Source organism: Benincasa hispida, chromosome 5 (genome assembly GCF_027475165.1).
Source record: "Benincasa hispida cultivar pf3 chromosome 5, pf3_genome.v1.1, whole genome shotgun sequence".
NCBI classification, from domain to species: domain Eukaryota; kingdom Viridiplantae; phylum Streptophyta; class Magnoliopsida; order Cucurbitales; family Cucurbitaceae; genus Benincasa; species Benincasa hispida.
Window position 1 is genome coordinate 38,563,183 of NC_143482.1, and position 22,105 is coordinate 38,585,287.

Below are 22,105 nucleotides of genomic sequence, written 5' to 3' on the forward strand. Positions count from 1 at the left end.
TTGGATATAACTAGTCAACAGTGTGATGACCATTCACAAATTGCTCATAAGTACAATTGGGCCAAAATTATCGTTTTTCCCTTGTAGTTACATCTAACTCCTTAAGTACCACTGATCCCTCTAATGAACATTAAGTCATAGTTCAACTATGACCAAATCTCTCTTGGGCCAAGAGAGGGTGTTGCCACATTGTTCAAGCTCCGGAATTAGCCCTTAAGGGAATAATTTATCTACTTACCCTAACATCAGAGAATGAATGAATTTCATCTTGTGTAGCTGTGTTCCTAGCTCCTTAACTAGACGAATCCCCAAAATGGTAGGCATATTGAGTCGAGGATCTGACCAGTCTCACTCATGTAAATCAAAGGATCGCCTTCATGGGCAGGAGTTCACAACTCACTCAGGATTCAAGTCATGTCACCTATGGTCATCCTAGTGAAATACAAGTCTCTACTATTAACGATGTTATATAATGAGACTAGTCATTTCGTGGTCCAGTCTTATACAAACTCTTTGTATGGGATACCCCCGCTTACATGTCTCCACATGAATGATCAAGATCAGATCATTTGTGGTACTTTACAACACTTGTAACATCTACAAAGTGGGTCGTATCCGTAGTGTCGTCAAGATAAGGTACCCAGCCTTATCTATCTACTACAAACCATTTAAGTTATTATTTAAACATGATCCACCTGTATGTCTCTACATACATGTTTAAGTTACATAAGATAACCTAGGTTAGTTCATTGGATTGAGTATGTGCTCATAAAATAATAATTATTTTATTAATAACAATTTGTTTATACAATGTTTACAAACTACGAGAATACAAGAGAGATTTAGGTCACCAATCCCAACAGATGTCCTACTGGACATGCCAATTTGTTCGCATGAGTTTTCTAGAGAAACTTAATTCGTAGAGTTTGAACTTCGTATTTGTATTAATTTCTTTAGTATAGAGAATACAATCTCTAATACATAATCCTTTGATGCTTTCTCTAAAAAAAAAAAATTTAATAAATAAATAAATAAAATTTAATCTTTGGGCTCGTTAATCTTCCTGAATGATTGACCTTTGGGCTTATTGATCTTCTTGGAGGATCAACCTTTGGACTTGATGATCTTCTTGGAGGATCGGTCTTTGGCCTCGTTGATCTTCTTGGAGGATCGACCTTTGGACTTGATGATCTTCTTGGAGGATTGGCCTTTGGGCTTCTTAATCTTCTTGGAGGATCGGTCTTTAGGCTTGTTGATTAGTTTGAGTCAGTTTCTGGTTTGTTGATTTTCTTGGAGGATCAGACTTTGTGCTTGTTGATCTTCTTGGATGATCGACCTTTGACCTTGTTGATCTTCCTGAAGGATCGACCTTAAAACTTTAGGAGAGTTATATTCTTCAGATTTTAAGTGCTTCAGAGCTTCAGAGTTTCAGAGCTTTAGTCTTCAGAGCTTAAGAGGAGTTATATTCTTTGGATCTTCAGAGCTTCAATCTTCAGAATTTCAGATCTTTAGAGAGCTTTGCCTTCAATTCTTTCAACCTTCCCTCTCTAAAATAAGAGGTAAGACCTCTATTTATAGAGATTTCTCATGGGCCTTTATATAGGCTTGGGCCCAGTTGTTGTTGGGCCCAAATATTGGGCTTGAGCCTAGACATTAATTTGACCCGAGTATTCACCCTCAGCTTGGATTGGGTTGGGCTCGAGCAACTTTAATTACTCGACCTGATCCAATTTATAATTTCTTCAATGGGGTTGGGCTTTCGTTATGATATCGTGGCAACTTGTGATTAGCCAAAATTTTTAATTCAACAACATGATTTTTGAAAACCAAAATATATATAGATTTAGATAAAAGAAAGGTTTTCTAGTAAAAAAAAACTTTTTTTTTAAACAAAGATATAATGTAACAAAATTTCACCAAATATGGGTGAAGGATTCTGTTGTTGGCCATTTTTGGAAAACTCTATTTTGCACCATGTGAAGAAAACATGATTTACCATAATTCTGACAGTTTTAGATATATATCTTTTTTTTTTTTTTTCCATTTTTCAAGTCGATCTCTAAAAATATGCTATTTGATCAAATTTCCCTTTTTACTTTTGATTAAAGTGTCTTAACTCCACGGTTGGGCCATGGAGTTATTTGGATTGTTTAAAAAAATTGTAAGTGGTTTCCAAGGGTAGACCTATGTGTACAATTCTTCTTAAAGATCTTTTTAATAAGTTATAGTTGGAGTATGATAAAAGCACTAAAAATATGTCAACTTAGTTGAGGTATTTAGGTGCACCTAATGATTCCACATACCTCTTGTACATTGTTAAAAAACAATTGAAGCTTAAAAGTGATTTAGAAGAGTGAAGGCAACTTGTACGTTGATGTGTATATTGGGCACAAATAGCACATAATTATAGTTTAGTTTGAAAGAAAAGTGATAAGCTTTACAAGTGAATAAAAGCTCTAAAAGGTGTCTTCATTAGTGTCGTGAGGGGCAATTATACTTATGCATAGAAAGGGTAAGTAGAACCTTTTGGATAGTCATTAAAAAGTGTAACTAGTACCCTTTTGTTTTGTTAGGCTTAGTTATGATGAGTTTAGCTATGTGTTCATGATAATATCTTAGGCCCATTAAGCATGTTCTTCAAGTACATCAACAGTTCTTCAATCGCACTAAATCGGTTGACATGCGTAGTCGATTACTTTGATGTCAATATTATTATTGCAATCCTTCCAACCAAGGAGCTTACTAAGCTCTGATACCCACTTGTCACAAACTTTCAATCACAAGACGATGATCATGCGACACTTGCTTTTGTTGGAAAATACCTCCCACAATTAATTAATTAATTAACGTTTATTTAATTTAATTTGCACATTAACTAAGTAACTATTTATACATTAAATCTAATTTAATGTATATATATTTAATTATCATAAACATCATATGTATATGTGCAATATCTCTCTATTAATTAATTTTTTTGAATTTAATTTTCTTGAATTAATTAATTAAATCTTATTCAAATATTACTTTCCAATTTAGTTCGAATTATAGATCATATCCATAATCAATTATACATTAATCACATTAATATATGGTTTCTTCAAATTAATTTGAATAATTCAAATCATCCCTCTTAAATATTCTCTAATGAGCTAACAAGGGGACCTGGTGGACCTGTAGATCAGAAGCTCCAACGATATGAGATTAATTGGCTAAACTCATTAACTAAGTTAATCAAAATCCGTTAATTGTGGGCACACTCCACTAAAGACCTACAACTGTACTCTTTTCACTACAGATATATTTCTGTGTCCATAGATATAGACCGATAATAGCTAGTTAATCTTTTACGAGTGTTTGTAACTCCAATTGGGTCAAATTATCATTTTACCTTTGGGTTACCTCTGACTTTTTAAGTACCAATGCTCATCTAATGAACAATTTGTTTATGGTCCAACCAATAAACAAAAACTCTTTTAGGGCCAATGAGAGGGTAGGACCCTTTGTTCAAGTCCTAAAGACACCACTTAAGGGAACACTCATCTACTTACCCTTAAGACGGGAAAGAATGAATTTCATCTTGTATTATTATGTTCCTAGCTCCCCATTCGGTCTTTCCCCAAAATGGTAGGCATATTGGGTTGGCGAACTGACCACCCTCACCCATACAAATCAAAGAACAATCCTTCATGAGCAGGAGTTCATAATATACTAAGGATTAAGACTAAGTTGCCTAGGTCATCCTATTGAAAAAGGAACCTAACTAGTTAACAGTGTTACATCTAATGGTTACTATTTCATGGTCCAGTTTTATGCAAACTCATCGCATAAGATACTCTCACTCGCATGTCAACTACACGAATGCGTTGGATAATTATGTTTATTTCAAATACAAAGTGAGTCGTATCCATAGTGTTACGAGGATAACGTACTAAACTTTATCTCTATACTATAGACCCTTCAGGCTGTATCTTGAACATTGATCCTCGTATGTCTCCACATACAGTTCAAGACTCATGAAGCAGCCTTGGATGTTAGTTTATTGATTTTAGGGTTATTAAGTCAAAATAGACAATCAACATAAATAATAACATTTATTGAATTAACATCTATAACTCTTTATTAATGACAGTCAATTAATAAAATTTACTATCTACGAGTTTTAGGACATAAAACCCAACAAGATGTGGGTACACCTTGTAGTTGAGTGGGTGATTTAATTTTGAACCAGTAAAAGAAATGGTAGAAGTTTGATCCATTTAAAAAGATTGACATGTTAAAAAGAATAATATATATCGAGTCTTTAACCTATAAAGTATTGGTAGACTCTTGAACCGATAAAAAAAGTGAGACCGGTTTGGTTCTCACACGTAAGAAAATCGTTTTAGTAAAATACTCGAATGAAGGGGTGTTAAGGTTGATAAGGAATTTCTGAATCTACCAAAAAATTATTTATGATGTCACCTATTTCTGTTTACTCTTTAAATTTCTTTTATTTAGTTATTTTTATGAGTAGATTGCATATTTAGGAAATTGTTGCATATTGCTAGATTTTTTTTGTTATGTGTGGATTATGGAATCAAGGGTAAAACACTCAAAGGAGTGCAAGAGAAGAATGAAAGAGTGGGTCCAAGAAAAAATTGGGCCTGGTAAGTGAGGCAGAGCCCCTTATGTAAGCCCAAAGGCCAAAGCCCAACATAGCTACACCTAAAAGGTCTGGCAAGGATGTTGGGCCAGTCACCCTTGACACGAGAGAGATCCACACGTAACCTGTCGAATTAGAAATCCTCGTTAGATAAGGAATAGGAAAAGGTGGGTCGAAGCCTACAAATAAGACAAGGAGAGATTGACTTAAGAAAAGTAAGTTTTGGACTTTTAGTTAGTTTAATTTGAACCTTCAACTTTCTTGACTTAGGCATCGTAGTGCCTATGACTTACACTACAACGTATCAACATTCATTCGACCGTTCATTTACTACAATGTTCTTCTTAACCATTCATTTTCTTCTTCTATTTTGAACAACCTTTTCATTGATTCTAGTCCATTTTCTGCCGAGTGCACGCCTGAATTTAAAGGTTATGTTAATTTTGGGGAGCAACCGACATAGCGATTAGCATCGAGGTCGAGCCATAATTACTTTCAAGGCAATGGTTTCTCCATGATGCAACAACTCTTCGTGACATCTGTTCTAATAATCTAAAAGCAATTAGCCAGATATTGATCAGGAATGGTAAGGTTTTCCCCAATTTGTCCAAGCTCGAGCCATTAGATGGAGTGAACTATCGCCGTTGGTATAAAAAATTATTGACTTTTTTTTTTTCGAGTAGTTGAAGATTGATTATATCCTCACCACAGAAGAGCCTACTGATACCAAGAAGGTGACCACTATCTCTGATCCAGAATCCTCCCAATAACTTTTGATGTTTCTGATCAATCAAAGCAGTCCTCTACGATTGATCCTGATAAGTACGAGAAAGACAACAAAACAATCTGTGGTCATATGCTGAATCATATGATAGATTCGATGTTCGATCTATTCGTGGTCCAAAAGTCAGCAAGGTAATTTGGAATATGTTGGAGTCCAATAGGGAGGAGATGATGCAGGTCGCAAGAAGTACGTCGTCGATAAATGGCTACAATTTCATATGACGGACGAGAAACCAGTAGTGGAGCAAATACATGAATATGAAAATTTGGTAGCCAATATTCTGATCGTGGGCATGAAAATGTGTGATGTTCTCCATGAAAATGTACTGCTTGAGAAATTTCCCCAATCTTGGAGCGACCACAGAAATCATCTGAAACACAAAGAAGGATCTGACACTCCAGAAACTGATCAATCACATGCACACGGAAGAAGCCAATAGGCTAAAAGATGCTAATTTCTGGAAATCTAAATTCAGTTAATGCTAACTTGGTTGAATCTTCTGCTATTAACAAATACATATTCAAAAATCATAAGAAGAAATCTGGAAAGAATAATTCCTCTCAAAAGAATGGACATCACAAAATTTCTCGTTAGAAGATTGAAAAGAAAAAATTGATTTGCTATGTCTACGAGAAACCTGGGCATAAATCATACCAATGCGGTCAAAGGGAAGGAAGACCAAATCAACAACCCACACCACAAGCTAATCTTACTGAACAAGTTGACATAATCGACGTTGTTGTGGAAGTAAACTTGGTGGAAAACAAAATTGACTGGATACTTGACACTGGAGCTTCGAGACATTTTAGCTCAAATCGAGAGCTCTTCTATGAATATAAGGACACTATTGATGAAGAATGTGTATTCATGGGTAAGTCTACCATAGCTTGAGTGCTTGGAAAATGGAAGGTTCTTTTAAAATTAACCTATGGAAAAACTTTATCCCTAAGTAATGTATTGTATGTACCTTTTTTACGTAGGAACTTGGTATCTGGGAGTCTATTGAATTGGGTTGGGCTTAAGGTTATCCTAGAAGCTAACAAGGTTTTCCTCACAAAAAATGGAGACTTTGTTGGTAAGGGATATCTTGTTGATGGTCTTTTTGTTTTGAAAACTGTCCTTATTGCAAATATGATGAATGCAAGTGCTTCTATTTTCACTTACATAGTCGAGTCTCTTGATATGTTGCATGGTAGACTAGGTCATGTGAATATTGCATTGGTTAAAAAACTTAAGGATTTGAAATTGATTAATGCATTAGAAACACATGAAACTAGTAAATGTCCTGCTTGTGTAGAAACAAAGTTTATCAAGAAACCATTTAAACCTGTCACATCTAGAAGTACAGAATTACTAGAACTGATTCACTCTGATTTAGCTAATTTAAAAAACACCACAAGTAGAGGTGGGAAAAATTACTATATTTCTTTTGTTGATGATTTTTCTAGATATACTAAAATCTATCTTTTAAAGACAAAAGATGACGCCATTAGTATGTTTTTTAAACATAAAGCATAAATAGAGAATCAATTAGATAAGAAGATTAAAATGTTAAGGTCAGATAGAGGTGGTGAATAGAATGATAATACACTTAAAAAATTTTGTGAATTAAATGACATTATTCATGAATTTACTGCATCTTATTCACCACTACAAAATGATATAGCATAACGTAAAAATAGAACTCTTAAGGAGATTATGAATGTTATGTTGTTTAGTTATGGATTGTCTGATAACATGTTAGGAGAAACTATGCTTTCTTCCTGTTTTATTCTTAATAGAGTACCTCATAAGAAACTGAATAAGACACCTTACATACTTCAGAAAGGATATGCACCTAATCTCTCTTACCTGAGGGTATGGGGATGTTTGGCTAAGGTACCACATCCTGCATTCAAGAAACCTACAATAGGATCTAAAACTTTTGATTGTATGTTTATTGGTTATGCTCAATATAGTGTTGCTATAGATTTATGTGCTTGAATGATAGATCCACATGTGAATATATGGGTGAAAAAAATTTTGGGCATGTTTTTCCATTAAAAAAGGGAAACACCAAATCTATTAGAACATCTAATTGTGAGAATGCATTTGTTTCCATGCCTTCCTCATCTAATACTATGCATGAAACAAGAAATAATATAACTTTTGGTAGTATGTCTGAAATTGTAGATGTTAGTACTACGGACAGAGTGCATGATATAAAACTTGGAAGAAGTAAGAAACAAAGAACTAAGAAAAATTTTGGTCCTGATTTTTAAACTACTTTTTTAGTTGAGAGGCCAAATGATATTGATTGTCAATTTGCATATATGTATCTAATAGATGAGGATCCTAAAACTCACCAATAAGCCTTAAGTTTTGTAGACTCTAGCTTATGGAAGGAAGCCATTAAGAATGAACTGGATTCTCTAATCATGAACCAAACTTGGAACTTAGTAGATTTTTCAACAGGAAGTAAACCTATTAAGTGCAAGTGGATTTTTAAGGGGAAAACGAGGTCAGATGGTTCAATTGAAAGATACAAGGCTAGATTGGTAGTGGTAGGATATACACAAAAACAAGGTATTGACTATATTAACACATATTCCCCTATAACAAAAATAACTACTATCAAAGCCTTGATTGCACTAGCTACTACCCATGAACTTTTATTTCACCAAATAGATGTAAAAACAACATTTCTCAATGGTGATCTAGAAGAAGAAATCTATATGGTACAGCCTGAAGGCTTTTCAGTTTCCATTTAGGAAAACAAAGTATATAAACTGAAGAAAAAAAATCTCTTTATGGTCTTAAACAAGCTCCCAAACAATAGTATGAAAAATTCAATGATACTTTGATAAACAATGGGTTTAAGGTAAACTCCTCTAATATGTGTGTTTATTCAAAGTTATTTGAAGCTGAGTGTGTGATTATATGTTTGTATGTTGATGATATGCTCATCTTTGAAACAAACATAGAGACGATACGTAATACCAAATTGTTATTATCGCCACATTTCGTAATGAAAAATTTAAGGGAAGCTGACGTATTACTTGATGTTAAGATAAGAAAAACTGAAAATGATTTTTCTTTGTGTCAATCCCACTACATTGAAAAATTACTAAAAATTTGACTGTTTTGATGATTCTCCTATAAGAACTCCATATGATGCTATTGTAAGTCTTAAGAAAAATAAAGGAGATAGTGTATCTCAGTCTGAATATGCAAAGATCACAGGTAGTGTTATGTTTCTAATAAACTATACTAGACCTGTTATTACATATGCTGTGAGTAGATTGAGTAGATATACACATAATCTTGATAAGGATCATTGGAGTGTACTTTTTCGTGTGGTAATATATCTTAAGGGCACCATGAACTACTATTTGCATTTTAACAAATTCCCTACTGTATTAGAAGGTTTTTGTGATGAAAACTGGGTATCTAGTAATGACGAGGTCAGATCTATAAGTGGATATATATTCTTACTTCGAAGAGGAGCAATATTGTGGAAGTCTACAAAACAGGCTTGCATAGCTAGATCCATTATGGAATTTGAATTTATTGTTCTAGAACTAGCCGGATAGGAGGTTGAATGGCTTAGAAGCCCACTAGGGGATGTACCATTGTGAGGGGCATCAGTACTAGTCTTTGTGCACTGTAATTCATAGACTGCCATAGGTATTCCCAAGAATAATGTATATAATGGCAAAAGAAGACATATACGTCTTAAACATGGAGCTGTGAAACAATTGCTAAAGGGAGAAGTTATTTCCATGGAATATGTGAAGTCTGAGAAAAATTTGGCCGATACTTTGACCAAAGGCCTAACAAGGAAAATAATTATAGAATCATCAATAACATGGGGCTTAAACCCCCATAGGGTTCCATAGCCCTTTTTCTGGATGGTCTATTGCGATAGACTCGATGGTCCGTAGCCCTTTGTTTGGGTGGTCTGTTGTGATAGACTTGATGGTCCATAGTCCGTTATGTGGGTGGTCCTAAGATGGACTTGACGAATAATACTAAAACCTTTTAATGATCCATAACCCTTTCTTTGGGTGGTCCTGACGTGGACTTGATGGATAATGATGAAATCTTCATAGCTTAGTATTTGAGTGATTTGTCTTTGAAAGAATTAATGAAGATGGTCCTAACATAGACTAGATGATGAAGTCTTCATAGCTCAGTTTGAGTGGTTTGTCTCTAACAAACTTGATGAAGCATCTAACGTGACAGTGAAGATGTGACCGCCTTCTATGAAAGAGTTTAAAGGTCTCTTTCTAAAGCTTTCACAGTGACCCGAGGTTTATGTGTATGGCCATAATAAGCACACTCTATATCGCATAATCGAGAAAAGGACTAGGAGTAAAACGTGTTGTGAGGGTCTCAACCAGTGTTATTAAAAGTTCAAGAGGTAACTCACTTACTCTAACAAGGTTGTTGCCCTACTTTACTATGCATCAATTCAAATCATTAGATATTGATGTTTAAGTTTGATCTCCTTTAATTGCTTGGAACAGTTTTTTCAAAATAATCTTTTGTGGTGTTTACTTGTTAACTTTTCTGTAACAGTCATTTGTGGGGGATTGTTGGAAATGACTTTTAGGCTTAGACCTATAGAAAAATTTTAGGGGAGTGGAAGAGCTTTGTCCCACATGGGTAAATTTAGCTTTGCCTTGAGGGTATAAATACCAAGGCACTCTAGATGATAGTCCAAATTGTGTTGGTGGTGGAAGTATAACTCTTTCACTACATGCATGCGTCATTGACATGTCATCCATAAATGGTGGTAAGAACCCTAAATATCTTTGGAGTAAAGAATCATTAACAAGATGGTTTCGTAGTTTCTAGAATTTGTAGGTTTTCCAATCCCAGAAAAGGGAATTTAAAATTTAAGACTTGAATTAACACAGCAATCTTAAAGTTTAAAGACTAAACTTTTTAAAGTGGACCCTTAAAGTTACTATCAAATGGGTAAGGTCAATACTTTACAACATAACACAACTTTGTTCTAGATACCAAACAATCTTCTTTCCAATCTTACACAAAATCAAACCACTCCAAAAGAAGAAAATAAAAGTCATGAATCTGCATGTTGTAGTAAAAAGCCAGTTTACAGCTATAAGGGCACAATTAAAGCTTAGTTCAGGTAATACAGATAATGGAAGGGTCACAGCGACACTCATCAAGGAGACAGCAGCAACACAGAGCTGCAAGGCTGCAAACACAAAATTAAACCCTTTGTTAGCCTTAGAGTAAAAAACAGAGAAGCCAAAGCAAAGATGTAGTTAAAAAATTAATAGAAGTATTTTTCATAGTGATTTTCAATATGACAAAAAAGTGATTTTAACAATTTTAGAATCATTCCCAAACATATACTTTGTCAACAAAAAACAAGCTTTTTGGCATACCATCCCTCCAAGAAGCCCGATTATCTTTTGGGTGGCGGGTATGGCGATAGCGCCATCATGGGCAACCTTTGATAATACCCTCCTGCAAATAAATTCACAACACCCAAAATTACTAAATCAAACAAAACTCAAAAAGCGATCAAGCTGAACATAACTCAACCATCAAAATATAAATAAATATGTAAAAAATACCTTGAGGAGGTGAATAGGGATAGGTATGTTTGTGATTACTCATATCTTCTATCCAACACAAGCTGAAATGCAAGGAGAAGAAGAGGAAGAAGAAGGGGTACTTAAATCACAATACTTAATGAGAAGGCTCAAGAAACTATGACCCTTTTTTCTCCTCATGTGGATATTAATTAGTTTTTGGGATTCTCTCTTTCTTTTATCACTATTTGATCATGTTTTTGACAAAAGAAAAGGTGGGAATAGAGCTTTATGAAAGGAAAGATTCTAGTTGTATTGAAGAAGAAGGGGGCAATTAAATATGAGAAATAAAAAAGTGATGCATCTGGTGACTTCTCATTTTGTGTGTATACGTTGGGTTATGACAAAATACTAGAAGTTTACTTATCCCACTTCAAAAAGATTCAAGAAAGTGATGTACTCCAAATACTATAAAAGGAGTTTGATTTTTGTTTTGACATCATCCCAATTTAATACTAATTCAATTGCGTGAGTGATATATGATGGTTTGAAAGAGTACTCTTGTAATTGGGGTCGAGAAGAGATTTCGTTGTACTTGTAAAAAATTTTCACACAGTGGAGAGATTTCTTTGTAATTATAATAATTTTTCACATAGTGAAATTTTTATAATCTATAGTTTTTTCTCCGACAGTAGTGGGAGATTTTCCCGAACATTTATTATGCGCTAAGCTAATCCACTATCGTAGTTGCCTCTTTTCTCCACCTGCTCTCAATTATTCTCTTTACATTATATAAGAAAAGAAAAGGCTAGAATGTTCTAGAGAGATTTGAAGTTTTGATGGATTCTACACGCAATTGAAACTTATATTGAATTAATTAAGGTCACATTTTCACACCCATGATAAAAATTTGGTCCAATCATAATGGAAATCAATAGTAACTAAATTAATCGCAAATGGAATGAAATTCATTTGATGATGTGTCAAAATACCTCACAAAGTGTCAAAATGCCTCAAGTGCAAATTTTCCCCATTGACGTTGTCATAGAGCATCTCAAACTTCGACGCTATCCAATCTTGACACACTTGATGCTATACAAAGCTACTCACTTGTTCTTAGTGTCTCAACACTCTTGCCCAGATTTTATATATTTTCCATTTCGGTTTTACGTAAAGGAGAAGACGTTTTTGGATAGGAGTGACGAGAGAAAACACTATATTTGAAGCTTGGAGGTAAAAATCAAGAGTTGAGAGGGATTTGAAAACGAAGATGAAGTCGGATCGTCTGGATAGCCATTTCTTCCTTTCTCTTTATCTTTAATTTTCTAAATGTTTGTATTTCAATTAGTATCTTTTTTTATGGATTGTTGATTTGTTGATTGTACTTGTTCAATCCAATTTCAAATCACATAAATGATGTTAGGATAAATTACAAGGAACGAGCCAAAAATGTTACAAACTATAAATAACATAAATGCATCTTTTCAAATCTCAACCTTTTCTTTTAATCTCATTATTTTAAGGACTCAAAAGTTTTCAACTCAAGTACATTCTTGGCTATGCATAAAAATGTGATGTTAGGATAAATTGCAATTTTAAAGCATCTATAGGATCTTGATTTTCTTTAGACCAAAAATTATCATTACATCTAAACTTTCGACTTGTGATTGTGTATAGTTCATCTAACCCATGAATGATTCATAATATGTCTATTCAACAAAGGCTTATTGAAAAAAGTATATAGCTAGAAACAAACAAAAAAAAAACAAATAAACATAAAAAAATTTTTTAAAGACCCATCATGTTTGTGCAACCCTATCAATTTTTAAGTAGAAACATCGTAGAAATTGTGGAATGGCGGTTTATGACGTGGTCTTTTATTTAGATAAACATGAAGTTTCATCTCAAAATCAATTGGTAACAAGAAGAGTAATTCATCTATCTTATAAAGATTTATAGGTATTCTCGTCTTTCCAATGTGGAAGATTCTCAACGTATCTTTGGACTCGGGAAAAGGTGAGGAACCCTAGATGCTCTCGGAATAAAGAATCATCAATAAGAACATTTTCTAGCTTCTAGAGTTCCCTGCAGTTTCCAGGTAGGAGAAGGGAATTCAAAGTTTAAAACCTAGAATAAACATGCATGCTAAAGTTTATAGACTAAATTTGTTAGTTAATGAGCCATAAACTACTCTATACTTTACAACAAAACACAGCTTTATTCTAAACACCAATCAATCTTCATTCCAAGTTTATACAAAATCAAACCACTTCCAAAGAAGAAGGTAAAAAAAAAAGAAGTCTTGAATCTTCATGCTGAAGTAGAAAGCCAATTTACTGCTAGAAAGGCAATCAAAGCTTAGATTAGGTAATACAGATAATGGAAGGGTCACAGCAACACTCATCAAGGAGACAACAGCAGCACAGAGCTGCAAGGCTGCAAACACAAAATTAAACCCTCTCTTAGCCATACAGTAAAAAACATAGAAGCCAAAGCAAACATGTAGTTTAATGTTCGTAGCGTCTAGACGCTATGATCTTGTCACTTAGATATAGTTACAGCTCGAGAAAGGAGAATGTCAAGAAGCCGAATCGAAGGCAGAATGCTCTACTCGAAGCGTCTCGACACCACTCCTAGCGTCCAGATGCTCATACATTATTCTTTATAGTTCATCTTTATATAATGAACTATATTCTATCGCGCTAGCATAAATTAGACGTATTTTACTTTGGATAAACCAGTACGGATGTTAGTTTTTTTTAATCATCCTAACTCCCTCAAAACCAAAACCGTTTCAACAAAGAACAAGCTTTTTGGCATACCATCCCTCCAAGAAGCCCGGTTGTCTTCTGGGCGGTGGGGCAGCGTATTGCGGTGGTGCCATCACGGGCGGCCCTTGATAATACCCTCCTACATTTAAATTCACAACATCCAAAATACTAAATCAAACGAAACTTAGAAAGAGGTTAACATGAATATAGCTCAACAGCCGAAACGTGTGAGAAAAATACCTTGAGGAGGTGGATAGGGATAGGCATATTTGGGATCACTCATATCTTCTATCCAACACAAACTTAGTTGCCAAGAGAAGAAGAGGAAGAACAAGGTATTTAAATCACAATACTTAATGAGAAGGCTCAAGAAACTATGGTATTTTTTTTTTCTCCTTCTGAGTTCTGTGGGTATTAAGTAGTTTTTGGGATTCTCTCTCTCTTTCTTTTATCACTATTAGGTCATGATTTTGACAAAAAGAAAAGAGAGAGAAAGATGTGTGAACAGAGTTTTATGAGAGGAAAAATTCTAGTTTGTATTGAAGAAGGGAACAGTTAAATATGAGAAATATATGGAAAAGTGAAGAATCTGGTGACTTCTAATTTGTGTGTTTATGGGCCAAGCTAATCCACTTTTGTAGCTGTCTCTTTTCTTCACCTGCTCTCATTTATTCTCTTTACATTATATAAGAAAATAAAAGGCTACAATGTTCCAAGGTTTGTTTTTATCTTTTTAGGGAGACAAAAGGTGAATTGAAGTTGAGAGATTCCAAGTTTTGATGAGTTCTACACGCAATTGAAATTTATAGTGAACTAAGGTCATGTTTATAGTTTCGAAAAATAAATTTGGTCCAATCATAATAAAAATTAATCGTAATTGAATCAATTGCAAATGGATTGAGATTGCTTTGATGATGCGTAAAAAATACCTCAAATGCAATTTTTCCCCAAGAGTAAGCATCTCGACGCTGTGATAGAGCGTCTTCAACATGACGTAATCTTGCCACACTTGACGCTTTACAAAACTACTCACTTGCATTGTTAGCATCTCAACGCTCTTGCCAGATTTTATATATTTACCATTTCAGTTTTTGGAAGGGAAATTTGGACCGCTGATCCATTTTGGAGACCCAAAATGTTCAATGACCCATTTTCTGAGAAAAATGTCAAATGACTATGTGTTGATATCATGGTTGAGTGAAGTTAAGAATATGCCATTTATTTATTTCTTCTTCTTTCCTTATTCTTCTCTGGTGCAACCTTCAACATTTCTTTTCTCTTTTTTTCTCTTTCCTTCCTCTTTTTCTTCTCCGACGGACCTTCAACCTTTTTTTTCTTTTTTTTCCCTCTTTCCTTCTTCTTCTAGGCGTGACTTTCAGCCTTTTATTCTTTATTATTTTTCTCTTTTCCTTCTTATTGGTGGCGTTGAAAAATCAACTTGCAGGGCGTTGACTATTCTTCTTCTTCATCAATGATGCTTGCGACTTGTTCTTTGACCACCTTCAGCAAAACCAGAGTTGACAGAACGGAAGAAAGCGAGAGAGAGAGAGTGACATTGAGAGAGAGATGTAAAGAAACTACTAAAATTGCTAAGCTAAGCTACACATAAAACCCATTATGAAAAACTACTAAATACAAAGAGAAACGTTGAATAAAATAGAAAGATCACCTAGTAGCAGAAACAAACTTACATCGAATCCACGATGTTGAATGACAGAGATATCGAGAGGGAATGAGAGCGAGAGAGAGCAAAAGCGAGATATATATATATAAAGAGAGAGAGAGAGATATAGAGAGAGAGCGAAAGGTATAGAGAGAGAGAGAGCGAGATGCTTTTCTACATGTGTGCGAGAATATTTTGGTAATGTCACCCGAATTTGACGTGACCAAAATGTCATTCGACATTTTTAAAAAGGGTCATTTGACATTTTTACCCAATTTTTGGATCATCCATACAAAAATCTCTTTCTAGTTAGGAGTGACAATAGAGATCACTATATTTTTTAAAGAATTTGGAGCTTGGAGCATTGCTAGAGTGTGATCAAGAGCTTGAAGGTAAAAATCAAGATCATATGGATAGTCATTTCTTCCTTTATTTTTTATCTTTAATTTTCTAGATGTTTGTATTTCAATTAGTATCTTTATATATGGATTATTGACTTGTTGATTGTATTCAACCCAATTTCAAATCACATAAATGATGTTAGAATAAATTAGAAGGAACATGCTAAAAATATTACCATACTATAAATCACATTAATGCATCGTTTCTCAACTTTTTCCATTTTAATCTTTCTTCTATGGTCCAAGAAGTTTTCAACTCAAGTACATTCTTCACTGTGGACAAAAATGATGTTAGGATAAATTACAAGTTTAGTGCATGATAATTGGCAGAAATACCAGTTATTATAAGCTTTTTATTTAGAATCATGAGGACTAATAAATAGAAAATGCGGTGATAATACTTAGAATTTGCGAAAAATTGAATTTTGCATCAATTAGCACCTAAATCCTCACTAACCCCAATATTATGCATTACTCCATGCCAAAATGTCTATTTTTATAGCTATCGCAGAAATCAAATGCATACGTTTGAAATAAGAAATCAAAGACAAACGCATGCGCTGAAGCCAAGCGATCGCAAAGACAAACGCATCGCATGGAAGTTGCGGTAATCGTATGCGTCCAACGCACGGAAGTTGCAATGATCAAGCAAATGCGGTGATCAATTGAAAATTGTGGCCACGGAGTGACGACCATAATAGAAGGACAATCGCAAGATGGGTAGAACACGTTGATGCTGAATCAAGCTCGGACGTATACCTTGGGAGTATCAACAAGATAAGGTGATGTGACAATGCCCATACCACAACAAAAGTAGTAGTGAGCCATACTGTCATCATTATAGCTATCGGCATCCAAACTCTATAAATAGCCCTTAGGACCTTCATTTTAAGACATCTGAATTTCTGCCTCAAGGCAGAAGTTTGTGATCACATATGAGAGCTTAAAAGAGATTTTCAGTGAGAATTCTTCATTTCCACAACCCAGATCGAGTGACGATCAGAGCATTTGTCGGAGATAGAGCTCGAGAGAGACATCTCCACCATTCAACCATGGCACTACCAGCAGCCTTGACGTAGAGTACTTCCTTTCCCTTCTAATCTCTGTGTTGTATTACATTTTAGCTTAAGATATTAAGATATTTTGTGATCAATGCAAATCTTAACTCTTTCATTTCCATCTTCTTCATCATCTTCATCTCTATCATAGTTATCTTCAGCGATTATTTATCAAAGACAATCGCATGCTTAATCGTGTAGCCTAGAGATAGGATGCATGAAGTAACCCACCGAGAGGTGTGCGTTGTGCGAGTATATTGAGTTAATCGTCTTTGCTTGGTGAAAGGCTATAACAACGGCTGTCTATGGGATGTTGCATTGCTTGTCTATAAGTTAAATAACTGCGTCTAACTGCCTGAGAAGGTAAGAGATGGAACGCACTAAAACAAAGTTCGCATTGTTCCTAGAGATAGGCACAATCTTATGCTCGACGCAACCATGCACTATAGAGATATAGTCATGCGGTTGACCACCGAGAGGTATGCGACGCGTTAGTGCAATCAGCTGGGATACTCGGGCAATTTAAGATAATAAACATTACTATACGTTAATGGTTGTCGTGTCTCTACTTATTCTCATTGCAAGTCTTCTATTACTCAATCTGTTTAGTTAGGAGTAGGAATAGTGTGTACATCCATTTAACTTCTTTTTATTTTTCTTTCATCGCCTCAAACGCATTGCTTCACAAGAATTATTGAGTGACAAGTCCCTGTGTTCGACCTGAGATTACCCGAGAAACTTGCGTTTGTGTTATACTTGGCGCAAGCGTAAGAAAACTTGTGAAAGGAACGCGTGGTCATTGCATATTAATCTAACGCATCTTCATTTCGACGCATGACCTCAGACGCATGGGTGCGAACGCATAAGCCATGTCTAATGCGTGAATTCATGTACAGCCCCGTTCTTAACAATAAATAAAATAAAACAATCCGTTCCTAAATATCCAACAGTGCATCTACATGATCTTGATTTTTATTTTCTTTTTTCTTTTTTAAATTATAATTACATCACTTTATGATTATGTATAGTTCATGTCACCCATAAATGATCAAACAAAATGTGTCTATTTTGGAGAACTTTTTTTTGGAAAAAGTACATAGCTAGAAAAAAAAAAAAAAAAAAAAAAAAAAAAAAAAAAAAAAAAAAACCTAAGGTGTGTAACATTTATTCTTCTATTGGAAACAACGGTTACTACAACCTTATACAACTTTTAAATAGAATCACCCTGCAAATCTTGGAACGATGGTTTGACCTAGTTCTTTACTTAGAGAAACATGAAGTTTCATCTCGAAATCAATTGATAATGGGAGAAGTAACTCATCTATCTTTATAAACATTGTGAAGTTTTCTCATCTTTTCAATGTAGGATTCTTAACGTTCTTGACCTTGGAGCGTGGCAAGGAACCCTAGATGCCGTCTAAGTAAAAGATCATTAACAAGGGGGTTCTCTAGCTTCTAGAGTTTGTTGCTTTTCTTGGTAGGGGTGTTCAAAAAATCGTTGACCCGAAAAAACCGATCAACCCAACCCAACCCGTGCGGTTTGGGTTGGATTATCAACTCATTTGGGTTGGGTTGAGTTCAAATAAATAAACGTTTTATAGGTTGGGTTGGTTCATGAGTTCACCTAATATAACTCAAACCAATCCGAACCAACCCGAATTTATTATTAACTTTAAAATATATTTTTTATTACTTATAACACAATTATTTTTATATATATTGATTTTAATTTTATTTAATTCCAATATTTTTTGAATAATTTATTCTTCAAAAACTCTTAAAAGTTATTTATTTCTACTATAGAAAGAAAATTTTCACTATATAAATTGAAATTGAGTGGTTAATATTAATTCAATATATGAAAATAATTAAATTAGATTTTTACATATTTACGTTTTTTAAATAAATGATCCAATTAACTCGAATCAACCCAACCCAAATATTTCGTGATTGGGTCTAAAAAGTCTTTCAATCCAACCCATGAACACCCGTATTAGGCCAGAGAAAGGATTTCAAAATGAAACTTAAAATAAACACACAAGCTAAATTTTATTGACTAAATTTGTTAAATATCGACCCATAAATTTACTATGAAATGAGTAAATACTATACTTTACAACAAAACACAGGTTTATTCTAGACACCAATAAATCTTCTTTCCAAGTTTACACAAAATCAAACCATTAACAAAGAAGGAAATAAAGGAAAAGAAAAGAAAAGGGATGTAAGACTTGAATCTACTGAAGTAAAAAATCCAATTTACAGCTACAAAAGGCTGTGGAGTCTCATATATCAGGTAAGAAAGATAATGGAAGGGTCACAGCAACACTCATCAAGGAGACAACAGCAGCAAAGAGCTGCAAGGCTGCAAGCACAAAATTAAACACTCTGTTAGCCATACGGTAAAAAACAGGGAAACCAGAGCATCTAGACGCTATGATCTCGTCGCTATGATATGTTTGAAGCGTCTCGACAATGCTCGTAGCGTCTAGATGTTCTCGCGTTATTCTTTATATAATGAACTATTTTCTACCGAGCTAGCAGAAACTAGACGTATTTTACTTTGGATAAACCAGTACAGATTTAGCCTTCACTTTTGATATATGCAAGCAAAACCAAAACCATTCAACAGAGAGTTTATCAACAAAGAACAAGCTTTTTGGCATACCATCCCTCCAAGAAGCCCGGTTGTCTTCTGGGCGGTGGGGCAGCGTATTGCGGTGGCGCCATCACGGGTGGCCCTTGATAATACCCTCCTGCAAGTAAATTCACAACAACCAAAATACTAAATCAAACAAAACTTAAAAAGACGTCAACTTGAACATAGCCCAACTGCTGAAAAACGTGGTGAGAACAATACCTTGAGGAGCTGGATAGGGATAGGCATATTTGGGATCACTCATATCTTCTATCCAACACAAACTTAATTCCCAAGATAAGAAGAGGAACAAGAACAAGGTATTTAAATCACAACAATTAATGAGAAAGCTCAAGAAACTATGGTTATTTTTCCTTTTTTTTCTCTTTATTTGGTCATATTTTTTACCCCAAAAAAAAAAAAAAAAAAAGGAGAGGTGTGTGAATAGGCCTTTATGAAAGGAAAGATTCTAGTTGTATTGAAGAAGAAGGGAGCAGTTAAATATGAGAAAGGGAAAAGTGAAGCATCTGGAGACTTCTCATCTTTGTGTGTTTATGGGCTAAGCTAATCCACTTTTTTAGCTCTCTTTTCTTCACCTGCTCTCAATTATTCTCATTACATTATATAAGAAAAGAAAAAGCTAGAATGTTCCGACCCTTTATTTTATTTTATTTTTTAAGAAGATAAAAGGTGAATTGAAGTTGAGAGATTCGAAGCTTTGATGGGTTCTATACGCAATTTAAATTTATGTAGAATTAAGTTTTTGTATGAAAACATACACGTTGCTTTTTTAAAGAGGTATTACGTATTTTATATATAACCGAGTTCAAAACTACGAATCCAAAACTTTATGTTAGAGATTTGATATACTTTAATTCGAAAATACGATTGAATTGTTTTTTTAATAAATATGTAAAATTAAAAATTGAAATATTAATTATAGCTTTTTTTTATAGTAATTATAGTTTATAGTAGAATTAACTAATAAAAAAATGTATGACTTTTAAAATGTTTTGGATTCATTTCCATTTATATTTGACATCAAAAGAAAATTATAAAATTTAAAGAAGAAATTAAAACAAAAAATATAATGGGAAATTATTTTTAATGGAAAAACTGTTGAAAATATTTACAAGATATAGCAAAATTTCTATCAATGTTACTCACTTATAGACACTTCGTCTATCATTGATAGTTCTAAAATTTTGTTATATTTTGTAAATATTTTTGTTTATTTTTGTATATTTGAAAACAACCCAAATAATGTATTTATTATTAGTTTAGGGAGAAAATTACACTTTTAGTTTCGAAGTCTGGTTAGGTTACATTTCCATCCCTAATTTTGTATTGAGTTCTATTATTAGTCTATTTTTCTGCTAAATACTAATGAAAAAGTGACGTTTATAATTTTCTACATTTTTAAACTACCAAAATTCATTTTTTTTATATTTTATTTTTAATTTTCTCTCTTCTCTCTTCTCCCTCACCTCCTTCCATCTTCTTCTTGCCATCATCTACGACCATAGTATTTTTTTTTTTTTCATCTTTCTTTCCTCTCTAATCTCTATTTTTTTTCCTCTTTTTTTCTTCCCTAAAAAATGAATTGAAAAAGAGTTCTCCTTTACATCCAATCTTTTTTTCTCCTTCTTCTCTCCCCCTTCAATGCTTTCTTTTTTTCTTCCCTCTAAAAAAAGCTCTCCAAACACTTTTGTTTATGATGCCTAGTTTAGGCTGCTTTTGGGATTGATTTCGAGAGAAAGAGAAGTGATTATAATAAAATCTTAACTATTTTTTGTTTGATAAAATAAATTATGATTAAATCAACTAAAATCACTTTTAAATTTTAAATCACTAATTCATTTCTGGCCCTTAGCTTTTAGATTCTCACACAATATTTAATAAAATTCAAATTTTAAATTTATCAATTAAAATTATATATCTGTTTTAAACAATTATTTAATAATTATAAATTATATATAAAAAAAATATTTCCATTTTAGTTATTATATCTAAAATACAATAGTTTAGTATTTATTTACCAAACACATGTAGTCAACTTATTCAAGTATAAAGTTGAAATTTATCGAACACTAATACATTTCATATTAAAGTGGGTTTTACAAAGAAAACACAATTGTCAACAACTATGAGGAACCTTAGCTGCCTTTCCAATTTCCCCCCTTTTACTTTTGGGTTTACATTTTGGCCCTAAATAATTGGTGTCCCTAAGTTCTGCTCCCTGTGGCCTATTTATTTTTTGGCTGATAAGAGAAATAGCAAATGTTAAAATTTCATTTAGAAAAATGGCAAAAAAGTTTCAAAATTATAAGAATAGCAAAACGAATTTGTATAATAGAAAATACTAATTAGTAAATGACAAAACTACCCTAAGACGACAAAATTAAGTACAAATGAGAATGCAAAGATACACGGTTTCAAAAACAACATGAGTACCACAAACACACTCTACCTAAATAATCTAGAACCACAAATACCCCGTATCTAAAAATTCTAGAAGCAAAAATTAAAAATTACACAATATGATCCTTAACGCTTTAGCTGCCTATAGAACACTGTATACGAGGGAGGATGACGA

The 22,105-nt window shown here is 33.7% G+C and overlaps 2 long non-coding RNA genes across 2 annotated transcripts; both read right to left on the reverse strand.

The window, feature by feature from the left end:
• Nucleotides 1-10,355: 10,355 nt before the first annotated feature.
• Nucleotides 10,356-11,403, reverse strand: LOC120077524 (uncharacterized). The gene is made up of 3 exons (XR_005481766.2): nucleotides 11,021-11,403; nucleotides 10,829-10,910; nucleotides 10,356-10,635 (listed from the first exon to the last, which is right to left on the reverse strand). It is a non-coding gene; the product is annotated as an uncharacterized LOC120077524 (long non-coding RNA).
• Nucleotides 11,404-13,176: 1,773 nt separating this feature from the next.
• On the reverse strand, nucleotides 13,177-14,405 carry LOC150036119 (uncharacterized). The gene is made up of 3 exons (XR_016529682.1): nucleotides 13,990-14,405; nucleotides 13,801-13,888; nucleotides 13,177-13,414 (listed from the first exon to the last, which is right to left on the reverse strand). It is a non-coding gene; the product is annotated as an uncharacterized LOC150036119 (long non-coding RNA).
• Between the last annotated feature and the right edge of the window lie 7,700 nt (nucleotides 14,406-22,105).